At 49.1% G+C, this 12,724-nt stretch overlaps 1 protein-coding gene across 1 annotated transcript in view; it reads right to left on the reverse strand.

Annotated features, from left to right (window-relative positions):
* Nucleotides 1-9,791, reverse strand: part of ITGB2 (integrin subunit beta 2) — a 31,913-nt gene extending 22,122 nt beyond the window's left edge. Inside the window, exon 1 of the mRNA XM_020875168.2 lies at nucleotides 9,615-9,791. The gene's annotated coding sequence lies outside the window, so the exon portion shown is untranslated. The remainder of the gene's footprint in view (nucleotides 1-9,614) is intronic.
* Between the last annotated feature and the right edge of the window lie 2,933 nt (nucleotides 9,792-12,724).

The raw sequence follows: 12,724 nt of genomic DNA on the forward strand, positions 1-12,724 counted from the left end.
AAAGACAAATGTTCTTGGAAGAAAAGCTATGACCAACCTAGACAGCATATTAAAAAGCAGAGACATTACTTTACCAACAAAGGTCCATATGGTCAAAGCTATGGTTTTTCCGGTATTCATGTATGCATGTGAGAGTTGGACCATCAAGAAGGCTGAGAGCTGAAGAAATGATGCTTTTGAACTGTGGTGTTGGAGAAGACTCTTGAGAGTCCCTTGGACTGCAGGGAGATCAAACCAGTCAATCCTAAAGGAAATCAATCCTGAATATTCACTGGAAGGACTGACGCTGAAGCTGGAGCTACAATACTTTGGCCATCTAACGCAAAGAATTGACTCATTAGAAAAGACTCTGAAGCTGAGAAAGGTAGAATGCAGGAGGGGAAGGGGATGACAGAGGGTGAAATGGTTGGATGGCATTACTGACTCATTGAACATGAGTTTGAGCAAGCTCCGGGAGATGGTGAAGGACAGAGAAGACTGTTGTGCCGCAGTCCATGGGGTCACAAAGAATCAGACCTGACTGAGTGACTGAACAACATTACTCAGCTGTAAAAAGAATGATACAATGCCATTTGAAGCAATATGGATAGACCTAGAGATTGTCATTTGAGTGAAGTAAGTCAAAAAGAGAAAGACAAATGATATGAAACTGTATCATATCTCTTATATGTAGAATCTGAAGATTGGTACAAATGAATTAATTTACAAAAGAGAAACATATTCGTAGATATAGAAAACAAACGTCTGGTTACCAAAGGGGAGAGAGTGGGAAAGGATAAATTATGAGTTTGGGATCAACATTTACACACTACTATATATAAAATAGATAAATAACAAGGACCTACCGTAGAGCACAGGGAAGGGAACCATATTCAATGTCTGTAATAACCTATAACCTATAACGGGAAGGAGAAGGAAATGGCAACCCTCTCCAGTATTGTAGCCTGGAGAATCCCATGGACAGAGAAGCCTGGCAAGCTAGGGTCCATAGGGTTGCACAGGGTTGGACACGACTGAAGCAACTTAGCACGCCCGCATGCACGCATAATAGAAAAGAAACTGAAAAAAGATGTATCCATATATTAATATATATAAACGAATCAATTTGCTGCACACCTGAAACAGTGTAAATCAACTACACTTCAAAAAATTAAATAAAAAAGAAGACTGACTCTAAAAACAGTCTGTAGAAAAAAATTGAGAAGATGAAAACATTCAGTATTTGTCTCATGCAGAAGGTGAATGGTAATTTTTGTGTCTAAGGAAATCTCAGGAATAAAAGCAAAAAGGCAAATACCCCATAGAAAAGTCTCTTGTAAACACAAAATTCAGAAGAAAAGAAATGAAACTTGTGCCTGAGGATCCAGTGTATAACATGGTGATTATAGTTGATAAAACTGTATTATAAATGATACAAACTAACTAACTTGCTAAGAGAACAGAACTTAAGTATTCTCATCAAAAAAAAAAAAAAGATGAATATGTGAGGTGCGATGGATGTGTTAATTCTTGATGGTGAGAATTCTTTCACAACATATACATATAGCAAATCATCATGTTGTATGCTTTAAATATATTACAATTTCATGTGTTAATTGTACCTCAATAAAGCTGAAGATTTTTTTAAATGTCAATACAGTAATTAAACATTTTCCAAACAATCAGTCATTCTTACATGACTACAATGTGTTCAATGCCTAGAAGCAATTTTTCCAAATGAATTCATCAATAAACATAAAACATAAAATGAATTGCTCTAGTGTTTCCAGACACCCTGTCTAGGCCAGACCACCCTAGGACAGATGATGATGTTAGTTTGGGTCCAATTCAGGACTACATAGCATGGAGTTACATCTTAGGTGATGTCCCCTCAGGAACTTGAAGCTTTCCAGGGTCAAAGAAGCCCTGCCCAAACCTAAAATCAATAGGGCCATTTAAATGATGACATCCCCAGTGGGTAAAGATATTTGATTCCACACATCAACAGCATGAGCTACTGTCCTGGGCATTCATCAATAGGTCCAAGATCCCATTAAAGCTCTTTAATTTCTGCTTAATGGTATTAGGATTTAATTGATGGCAAAGACACCGCTTGCCACTAAGCAATGATGTTGTGGCAATCAGTAGAAAATGTCTTACACATAGGTCTTTCCAGATATGCCAGGTAATTCTACTGGCCACATTTATGGGCTTGGAAGTCCACTTCGACTCTATAGCAGGCCTTTCTGGCTCTGTGAGACCATCATCCATATCTCATCTTCTTTTACCAGCAACCCAATTTTCCTTTCAGAAACTATCCACCCCTATTGTTGGCTTATGATATTCAGGAGGGACTGAATCCAGTTACAGCTTCAAGAATAGGCTCATGACCTAGATCTGGTCAATCACCTTCGATCAGTGCCAGTAAGATGGAAACTTTGAACTTTCACTAGAACTACTAGAAATTCAAACTTTACTGTATCCTACTGGAATTATTGAACTAGTTGCATGGAATATGTTCCTGGGAGCCCTCTTGCCATTAGGTGAGACACTGCCTTAGAGAAAACAATGGACTGGTCATTGATGTTCTAGATCCAGCAATTCTAGATGTCATTTGTCAGTGTTTTTTCAGTATATAAGCCAATAAAATACCTTTTTTTATTTTAAAAAAAAGAATGAAATTTGTTATCAAACATTTGAAAAGGCTGCTCTGGATGATAATCGGATATTCTAATCAAAATACCTAGAATCCTGGTCTAGTTATCAAACTGAACACTGTTTTTAACAACTGTGATACTTACGAGTTGAACCTACACAGCGTGAAAATGTGTGAACAGTGAGTCCAGTTCAATTTTTTCAATAAAATGTTGCTGTGTGAAAAATAACCAAATTAGGCCCTGTTTCTGCTGGATGGTAGCACTGTAAATGTTTTCAATTTTTTTCATTATCCTGGTTCGTATTTTTCAAACTTTCTACAATAAACATATAAACTGATTTAAAAAAATTCATACATTTAAGAAAATTTCAGTTCCATGGTGGTTGATGCATTGCTTTGAAATGTCTCTGGATTCCCAAAGTGGTCAGTTTTTCTGTCCCCAGTGAGGACAGAGGGCAGTCCTCAGTCCACAGACTGAGGACAAGTGACTCTCTGCTGGGATGCCGGCTCCCAACTCGGTCACTCATTCATTCATTCTCAGAACAAGTGCTACCTGTCTGGTCTCTGGCACTGTTCTCGATTCTAGGATTTTGACTTCTGTCAAGGCCTTGTGGCACGCCACACCCTGTCCCTCCCCCAAACTCCCATCACCCTGAAACCCTCCCCACTGCAAAGCCAACGCACAGCCACATCCATGTTGTTTATAAAATGAATTGGGGACTTCCCTGGTGGTCCAGTGGCTAAGAATCCGTGCTCCCAATGCAGGGGGCCCGGGTTCAATTCCTGGTCAGGAAACTAGACCCCACATGCCACAACTAAGAGTTTGCTTGCCACAACTAAGAACTGGCACGACAAAATAAAAATAAATATTAAAAAAAAAAAGAACGAACTGGTGGATTTTCATCACTAGGTATTCAACAAGGGCCTCCAGAACACTGTTGAATGGTTCCAACTCACAACTAATTATAAACTGTTTACTTTTTGGCTTTTGTAACCATATATAAATAAACATGTTTACAAAGTAAAAAAATAGATTGGTGGAAGCACTGGTCCCACTAAGCTTTCTTTCTGTGTGTCCCCGCCCTTGGAGCATTGGAAGAGGACGCATGCCCCATGTTTGGGGAGGCCCCTCAGGCAGGAACTCTGGCCCCGCTGAAGTCTCGGCCCTCAAGGAGGCTGGCCTCAGTCCCTGACTTTACTTCTCATCCAGCCAGGGAACACTTCCAGCTACTCCTAGCTACAGCCCAGGGCACAACTCCCCCGGACGACCCTCCCCTGGAAGCTTTCAGAGTGGTGGGATCAGACCGCATGGGTGCAAAGGTCTCTGCATTGCAAGCTGGCCAGATCTGAGCACCCAGGAACCTAACCCCATATTGTGTGCTCTGTGGTGACCCCTGGGCAGAGGGTGGAGGCCGTGAAGGCCTGGGCCACAGCGACCTGACCACGGCAGACACGGCCAGTCTTCAGGGGGAGCCTCAGGTAGCGGGCATGGTCCCTGCCTGGACAGCCACTCAGGACCCAGGTCCCAGAGGATCAGGGCTGGGTGATGCCCACAGCAGCCTCCCTGCGGGCCTGGCTGCCACTGACAACCACAGCCTTGATTCACTAGCAGCTCCCTGGTGTGGGGAGGCCAGACCTGCTCCCATTCCCAGAGGTGGGGAAACCAGACCTGCTCCCATTCCTAGGGGTGGGGGAACCAGACCTGCTCCCCATTCCCAGAGGTGGGGGAACCAGACCTTTTCCCATTCCCAGGAGTGGGGGACCAGACCTGCTCCCATTCCTAGGGATGGGGGGCCAGACCTACTACCCATTCCCAGAGGTGGGGGAACCAGACCTGCTCCCATTTCTAGGGGTGGGGGAACCAGACCTGCTCCCATTTCTAGGGGTGGGGGAACCAGACCTGCTCCCCATTCCCAGAGGTGGGGGAACCAGACCTTTTCCCATTCCCAGGAGTGGGGGACCAGACCTGCTCCCATTCCTAGGGGTGGGGGGCCAGACCTGCTCCAATTCTCCCAGGGGTGGGGACGGTGGCTCTGAGGGTCCCTAAGCCCCACAGCCAGGACAGATGCCAGGCCTGGGGCCCCCATCAGCCTGACCCCAGGGTTGACATGCCCAAGTCTATGCCCAGTGCCAAGTGACTGAGGACAGGTCACAGTGACTTCCCCTTCTGGACCTCAGTTTCCTCCCAGTCACAGAGAGCCAGGGGTGCTGTAAGCGTGAGTCTCACGTGCCAAGTTCATGGGCCCAAGGACCCAGATGTTTGCTCAAACTCTGCTCTGAATGTGGCTGCAAATATGTCTCTTAGATGGAGTTAACATTGAATCAGTGGACTCTGGGTAAAGCAGATTGCCCTCAATGCTGTGGTTGGGCCTCATCCAACCAGCTGAAGGCCTTGAAGGAAAGACGGTGTCCCCCAGGAGGAGAGACCTCTGCCTCTGGACGGCCTGGAACTCCAGCTGTAGCATCAGGTCTCTGCGGGTTCTCCAGCCTGTCCTGCAGACGTGTGGTCTGCCAGCCTCCATAGTTTCACAGGTCAGCTCCACCAAATCAACCTGTCTGTACATATATACACAAACACGAGCACATGTCCCATTGGCTCCGTCTCTCTGGGGAGCCCACACTTCATAGCTCCCAGGAGAAGCACCCCAGTTTCAGGGAAGCTGCTGGAGGCAATTTTTGACACCACTTCCAGGTAGGTGGGCACAGCTGTGCCTTCCTACTCTGTGTGTTTCAGAAGCAGCAAGGGCGCCTGGCTCCCACATCTCTCTGCCCCCAGCAGAGCCCTGCAGTGGTGGCACTCCAGCCCCGAGTCCATGTGCATGGTTGCAGACCTGGCCTCATGGGGTGACATGCTGAACAGGGATCATGCCAGGGCTCATGTGGAAGCTTGGGTCTGCTGGTTTCCTGGCATCCTCAGCCGTGCTGCTCGACTGCTGGGATGGTGAGCAGCCTGGACAGACCTGGCTATTGGGGGGGGGGGGGGGGTTCCTGGAACAAGCAGGAAGGCCTGCCCAGGTCACAGAGTGGCAGCTTGGGGACTTGATTGCACCTGCTGCGTCACCAAGATTCCCACTCACCAGTGGTGGGAGCGATTGGAAACCCCAGGCCCGCCCCAGGGCTGCCCTCTGCACAGCCTGCCCTGCCCAGGGTCGGGGGGTGAGTGGGGGAAGGTGGGGGAGGGGAAGGCGGGGGACATGGCTCTTTCTGAACAGCCCAGGTTCCCTGCCCACTGCGGTAGCTGGACATGGACTCCATCAGCCTAACAATGACCCCATGTCCAGGGACAGGCCCCCAGAGGCCAGGCGGGTGACAGGTGGCAGCACATCTGGGACAGGTGGGGTCTTGGCCTCCCAGGGCCCCTGGGGCTTGGCCCCCACCCCGCTGGCCACTTGCTCAGTAGGGGCGGGGGGTTTGGGTGGCGCCTCCTTCAGACCTCAGCTCCTGGCTCAGGTTGGATTGGGTGAGATGACGACAGAACCCACAGCCCATTTTAGGTCCTGTTTGGGGAAAAGGGAAATGGACAAGGACCACATTAGCATTGCAGCCCCGCCCACCTGTGGTGTCACTGGGACTTCACTGTTCCCAGAACTGGCATTCTCAGCTGGCCCCGCCGCCCACGGGGGCACAGTCACTAGCTCCTGGTAGCTGCCCCTGTGACGTCGGCTCCAGAGGGACTGAGGGACAGGCGCAGTGACAGGAGTGCAGGCTACTGGGCCCCGCCCCACACGCCTTCCAGAACAGCGGGGCCAGAGCCACGCGGGGCCGCCTCGGGCTTCACGCTGCCCCACCCACGGGGTGAAGACCTCTCCATAGTACAGTAACCAGCCAAGTGTGGCTCTGAGCTGAACCTGCGGGGCCCTAGGGACACAGGCCAGCCTTGCCCACAGGCCCACATCGCCACCTCCCAGGGAAGTGATTTTTGAATCACAATTCGATGAGATAGTCAGCTGGAGTGTAAACTACCGGCCCATTTCACAGATGGGAGGCCAAGCAGCCAGCCTGTCCCCCACCCATCCAGCCAGTGTGTGTGGGGGGCCTCTCCCATCCCCTGGACAGCGGTGCCCCCTCTGCTGAGCTTCTGAGAGGCCCCTGACTGCCTGGGGTATCTCCCCTCAGAAACTTCCAGGAGCTGACTGTGACCTGTCCCGGGGCTGCACTGGCTCGGCCCAAGCTGACAGCTGTGGGCAGGCAAGTCCACGCGGATTTCAGCTGAGAAACATGAGGCTGGCCGAGCCCCCAGGAAATACCTTGATTCACCCCCGTCGGGACAAATCCCAGGGCAGTCAAGAGTCCCCTCTCCCAGGGGGACAGGCCTCCAAGGGCCTGGTTGTGGGAGATTTAGGTCACACACCTAATGACTCCCTAAAACTTAACTGTCTCCCCACATTTTCACATCGTCAGGCCAGAACTCATGAGCCTTCTGGACCCTGGGAGAAAACGCAGACCTGCCTTCAACACGATGAACCATGGACACAACACAGACACACACACACACACAATGTAGCATGGACACCCAGACACCCAGTCACACAAAGACACAGACACACAAAGACACAATGCATGGTGGACATACACACACACAGAGACACACAGATACACAGACACACACACAGAGACACACAGATACACAGACACACACACAGACACAAACTCACACAAACATACACACACACAGAGACACACACAGAGACACACACACACACACGCAATGTAGCATGGACACCCAGACACCCAGACACACACACACACAGACACACAAAGACACAATGCATGGTGGACATACACACACACACAGACACACAGACACACACAGACACACACATAGACATGAACACACACAGATACAGACACACACAGAGATACACACATAGACACACAGACACACAGTCACACACACACAGACACACACACAGATACAAACATACACACACACACAGATACACACATAGATACCCAGACACACAGTCACACACATACAGACACACAAACACACAATGCATGCTGGACATACACACACACAGACACACACAGACACACACAGAGACACACACATAGACATGAACACACACAGATACAGACACACACAGAGATACACACATAGACACACAGACACACAGTCACACACACACAGACACACAGACACACAGTCACACACACACAGACACAATGCATGCTGGACATACACAGACACACACACAGACACATACACAGACACACACACAGACACGAACACACACAGATACAAACACACAATGCATTGTGGACATACACACATACACACAGACACACAGAATGCACCATGGACACACACACAGACATAGACACACAGACACACACACAGACACAGATGCACACAGACACACACACACACACACAATGTACCATGGACACTCAGACACACAGTCACACAAAGACACAGACACACAAAGACACAATGCATGGTGGACATACACACACACAGACACACAGATACACAGAGACACACATAGACACAAACTCACACAGATACAAACATACACACAGACACACAGACACACACACAATGTACCATGGACACCCAGACACACAGTCACACAAAGACACAGACACATACACAGACACACACATAGACACGAACACACACAGATACAAACATACACAGACACACAGACACATACACAGACACACACAGACACACAGACACAGATACAAACACACAATGCATGGTGGACATACACACCTACACACAGACACACAGAATGCACATGGACACACACACAGACATAGACACACAGACACACACAGACACAGATGCACACAGAGACACACATAGAGACACACACACACAATGTACCATGGACACTCAGACACACAGTCACACAAAGACACAGACACAAACACACACACAGACACACAGACACATACACAGACACACACATAGACACGAACACACACAGATACAAACATACACAGACACACACACAGACACACAGACACAGATACAAACACACAATGCATGGTGGACATACACACCTACACACAGACACACAGAATGCACATGGACACACACACATAGACACACAGACACACACACACAGATGCACACAGAGACACACACAGAGACACACACACACAATGTACCATGGACACTCAGACACACAGTCACACAGACACACACACAGACACACAGACACATACACAGACACACACATAGACACGAACACACACAGATACAAACATACACAGACACACACAATGCACCGTGGGCACAGAGACACAAACACACACAGACACACACACAATGCACCTGGATACACACAGAGACACACACACTCAGAGGTACCACATACACGCATACACACACAAAGTACTGTGGACACACATATACGCACAGACATACACACAAAATGCACCGTGGACACACAGACACACACCTACTCAGAGGTAGCCCGCCACACACTCACAGAGGGGCTGTGCTGGAGGACAGAGCTGCCCAGCCAACCATGGAAGCCTGAACAGAGGATGGGGACAGGCCAGGGCGGTAAGAGGAAGGCACGGGGCAGGGTGAGGAGGAGGAGGCCCAGCAGCCCTCCTGCAGAGCCTGGCCGCACCGACCCCGTACCCTCCAGAGGGGCCTGGTCTGCCTCCAGCCTCCTTCTGGCTCCGTGGGGCCTCACGGCCCCCACATGGGGGGCTCAGCAAGGGCCTGGGCCTTGCTGAGAGACTCCCACGGCGGGCCGAGGCTGAGGTCTGAGCGCATCCTTCCGCCATGCTGGTCCCATCCCCCTAGTTACATGCCTCCCAGCAGCCAGTAGCTCTGCAGCAGGGGGCTCAGCACTTCTTGTGGGGTCTCAGCTCAAGGGGCCTGGAGCGGACGACCGGGGCCACCAGGGCCCCCGGAGCTGCTTCCCTCGGGAAAGACAGCAGCCAGGGCCTCAAGGCTGAGCAGTTCCCCTTCAGGGAAGCTAGCCCGGACACAGAGGAGCCTCTGTCCACTCACCCACTGGATGCCCTGGAGACCTCGGCAGGGACGTCCCGGCTGGACTGGCAGGGGCTTCGGCTCTGCTCTTCACCAGGCTGGTGCTTCACGGGTCTCGGAAGACACTGCCCACTGGAGACCCCACTGGTGAAGGCGCGATGCTTCCTGTTCTAAGTCAGCAACTTGGAGGAAGTAGTTACATGTGGTTGATTACACCACATGGGGCCCGTCATCCAGCCCCAGCCCCTTTGCCTACACAGCTCCAGCCCGAGGGCTGTCAGAGGAACAACCACAGGAGACATCCATTATACTTGCTCAGGGCGGGAAGTGGAACAGGGTGGGGTCGGATGGAGTGGGAGCAGGGCCCCTGGCAGCACCGCCTGCGCCCTCAGGGGATGGGGAACCCTGGAGGGCAGGGCTCAGGAATTTGCACCCCTGGAAGGGAGAGCCTGAAGACTGAGCACACCTACCGAAGAAGAAGCAGAGAGGCACAGAGGATCCTAACTTGTATCACAGAAATGGAAAAGCATCACAGGGCCCGAAGGGAAGAATTGAGAAGGTGGAGAGCAAATCAGTGGGCAGGCTGTGGGATCAGCTGGGGGGACAAAGGAACAGGGCAGAGGGCAGAGGAGCTCCAGGAGAGAACAAGAGGGGAGAGACTCAATTAACAGGGGAAAAAAGCTCCAGATCCAAGAGAAAGAGAGAGAGAATCCAGACGAAGGGGCTGCTGCTTGGCTTGAGAGGAAGGAAAAAGGTCCCCAAACTGGGTAACACACGATGTTATCACAGAATGTTAATGATAGAAAACAGTACAGATTCAGAGAGTCAGAGCACACAGGAGGAAGGGGAGGATTAGGATGAGGAGGAAGAGAGGAGGAGAGGAGACACGGACTGATTACATCCATAAAGAAACAGAAAGCAGAGTCTTCAGATGAACCAAGTCTCACATACATAAACTACCCTTAACTGTTTGGAAGATGCAATCTCAAAGACAGACAGATGAAGAAATCCAAGAGGAATACAAGGGTGGGTGTAGTGGCAATAGTAACCAAAGAAATAAGTAAAAATTGTTAAGCCTAAGTAACTGTTGATTTTAAACTAATGATAGGAAACACTTAACTTTAATATTTTAATTTAATATTTAATTTTAATAATACATTGTGATTTGTTGTTTAGTTGCTAAATCATATCTGACTCTTTGTGAACCCACGGACTGAAGCACAACAGGCTTCCCTGTCCTTCACCATCTCCCGGAGCTTGCTCAAACTCACATCCATTGAGTCAGTGATGCCATCCAACCATCTCATCCTCTGTTACCCACTTCTCCCGCGTCCTGGGTCTTTTCCAATGCGTCGGCTCTTCACATCAGGTGGCCAAAGTGCTGGAGCTTCAGCTTCAACATCAGTCCTTCCAATGAATATCCAGAGTTGATTTCCTTTAGGATTGACTGGTTTGATCTCCTTGCTGTCCAAGGGACTTTCAAGACTCTTCTCCAGCATCACAGTTCGAAAGCATCGATTTTTTTGGTGCTCAGATAGGAAACATTTAATTTTATATATGGTAACTATTAAAACTCTTCTAAAGAAGAGAAATAGGAAGGTCTTCCCTGGTGGTCCAGTCCAATGCTTAATAACCTGCCTGCCAATGCAGGGGACATGGGTTCGATTCCTGCTTGGGGAACTAAAATCCCATATGCTGTGGAGCAATTAAGCCTGAGTGTCGCAACTACTGGGCCTCTGCACCCTGGAGCCTGTGCTCCACAACAAGAGAAGCCGCTGCAGTGAGAAGCCTGCACGTCACAACTAGAGAAAGCCCATGTGCAGCAACAAAGACCCAGTGAGGCCAAAAGTCAATAAAATAAGTAAGTAAATATTTTTTAAAAAGAATAGAAATAGAAAGTACCCAGCTGAAGAAGAAGGAAATATGAAAAAAAAAATTTTTTTAAGGCAGGAGCAATAGAACAACAAGAACAGATTGTGAACTAACAGCACACAGTAAGACTTCAGGAATGGTTTCAAAAATTCCAGAGAACCCAGAGTTCCAGGGTTGCAGCACCTGTGAACAGGCCACTCTCCCTCTTCAAATAAAGTCTTGGTGACTTTAAAAAAAAAAAAAAATAACAAGTTCCAATTAGATGTCTTCTGTACATGGAACTTCCTCGTTATGGAACTATTCCAGAAAATACGACAAAAAAGGAAGGAGAGATTGAGAATGTCCCTGTGTCATGCCTACTGGTTTCTCACCAAATGCAGCAGTGACTGTCCCTGGCGGTGATCCCACAGAGACACGCCAGTCACAGAGACGCCCCTGCCACTCACAGACGTGTCACCTGCTGCCCTAGGCCTTGGAAAATGTAGCTACACACATTAAGATAATCATAAAGTAAATAAAATAATTGATGTTGAAGCTGAAACTCCAATACTTCGGCCACCTGATGCGAAGAACTGACTCACTGGAAAAGACCCTGATGCTGGGAAAGACTGAGGGCAGGAGGAGAAGGGGACAACAGAGGATGAAATGGTTGGATGGCATGACCAACTCAACGGACATGAGTTTGGGTAAACTCTGGGAGTTGGTGATGGACAAGGAGGCCTGGCATGTTGCAGTCCATAGGGTCACAAAGAGTCAGACAGGACTGAGCGACAGAACTGAACTCAACTGAAATAAAATAAAAATAACAATGTTTACTCTTGAACCCAAGTCACATCAACACTTTATCTCTTTGCGTGGGAACAAGGAGGAGAGAGGGTTGGGCTAGTGGGCGTGGCAGGGATGAGTGAGCACCTCCGAGGCTGGAGAGAAGCCCCCAGGACCAAGAGCAGGTTGCATGAGAGAAGAGTAGGTGTGGGAGCCCCAAGACAAGAGACTGGAGAGACAGGAGCCGCTTACCACACCTGGACCACAGGGCATTCACAAACTACTGTCAACAGCTTTAGGCATGTTAAAGGTTACGTGATTATCTTAAAGAATCATCACCTTTTAGAGTCCCAAGTTAAGATATTTGCACAGGATGTTTTGGGTTTGCTTCCAAACAATCAGGGGTGGGGTAGGTGGGAGAGAGTGGGCAGGGATGTAAATAAGACAAGATTAGCCGAGAATTGATCATTGTTGAAGCAGATGCTGAGGACACA

This window comes from Odocoileus virginianus, chromosome 4, assembly GCF_023699985.2.
Source record: "Odocoileus virginianus isolate 20LAN1187 ecotype Illinois chromosome 4, Ovbor_1.2, whole genome shotgun sequence".
NCBI classification, from domain to species: Eukaryota; Metazoa; Chordata; class Mammalia; order Artiodactyla; family Cervidae; genus Odocoileus; species Odocoileus virginianus.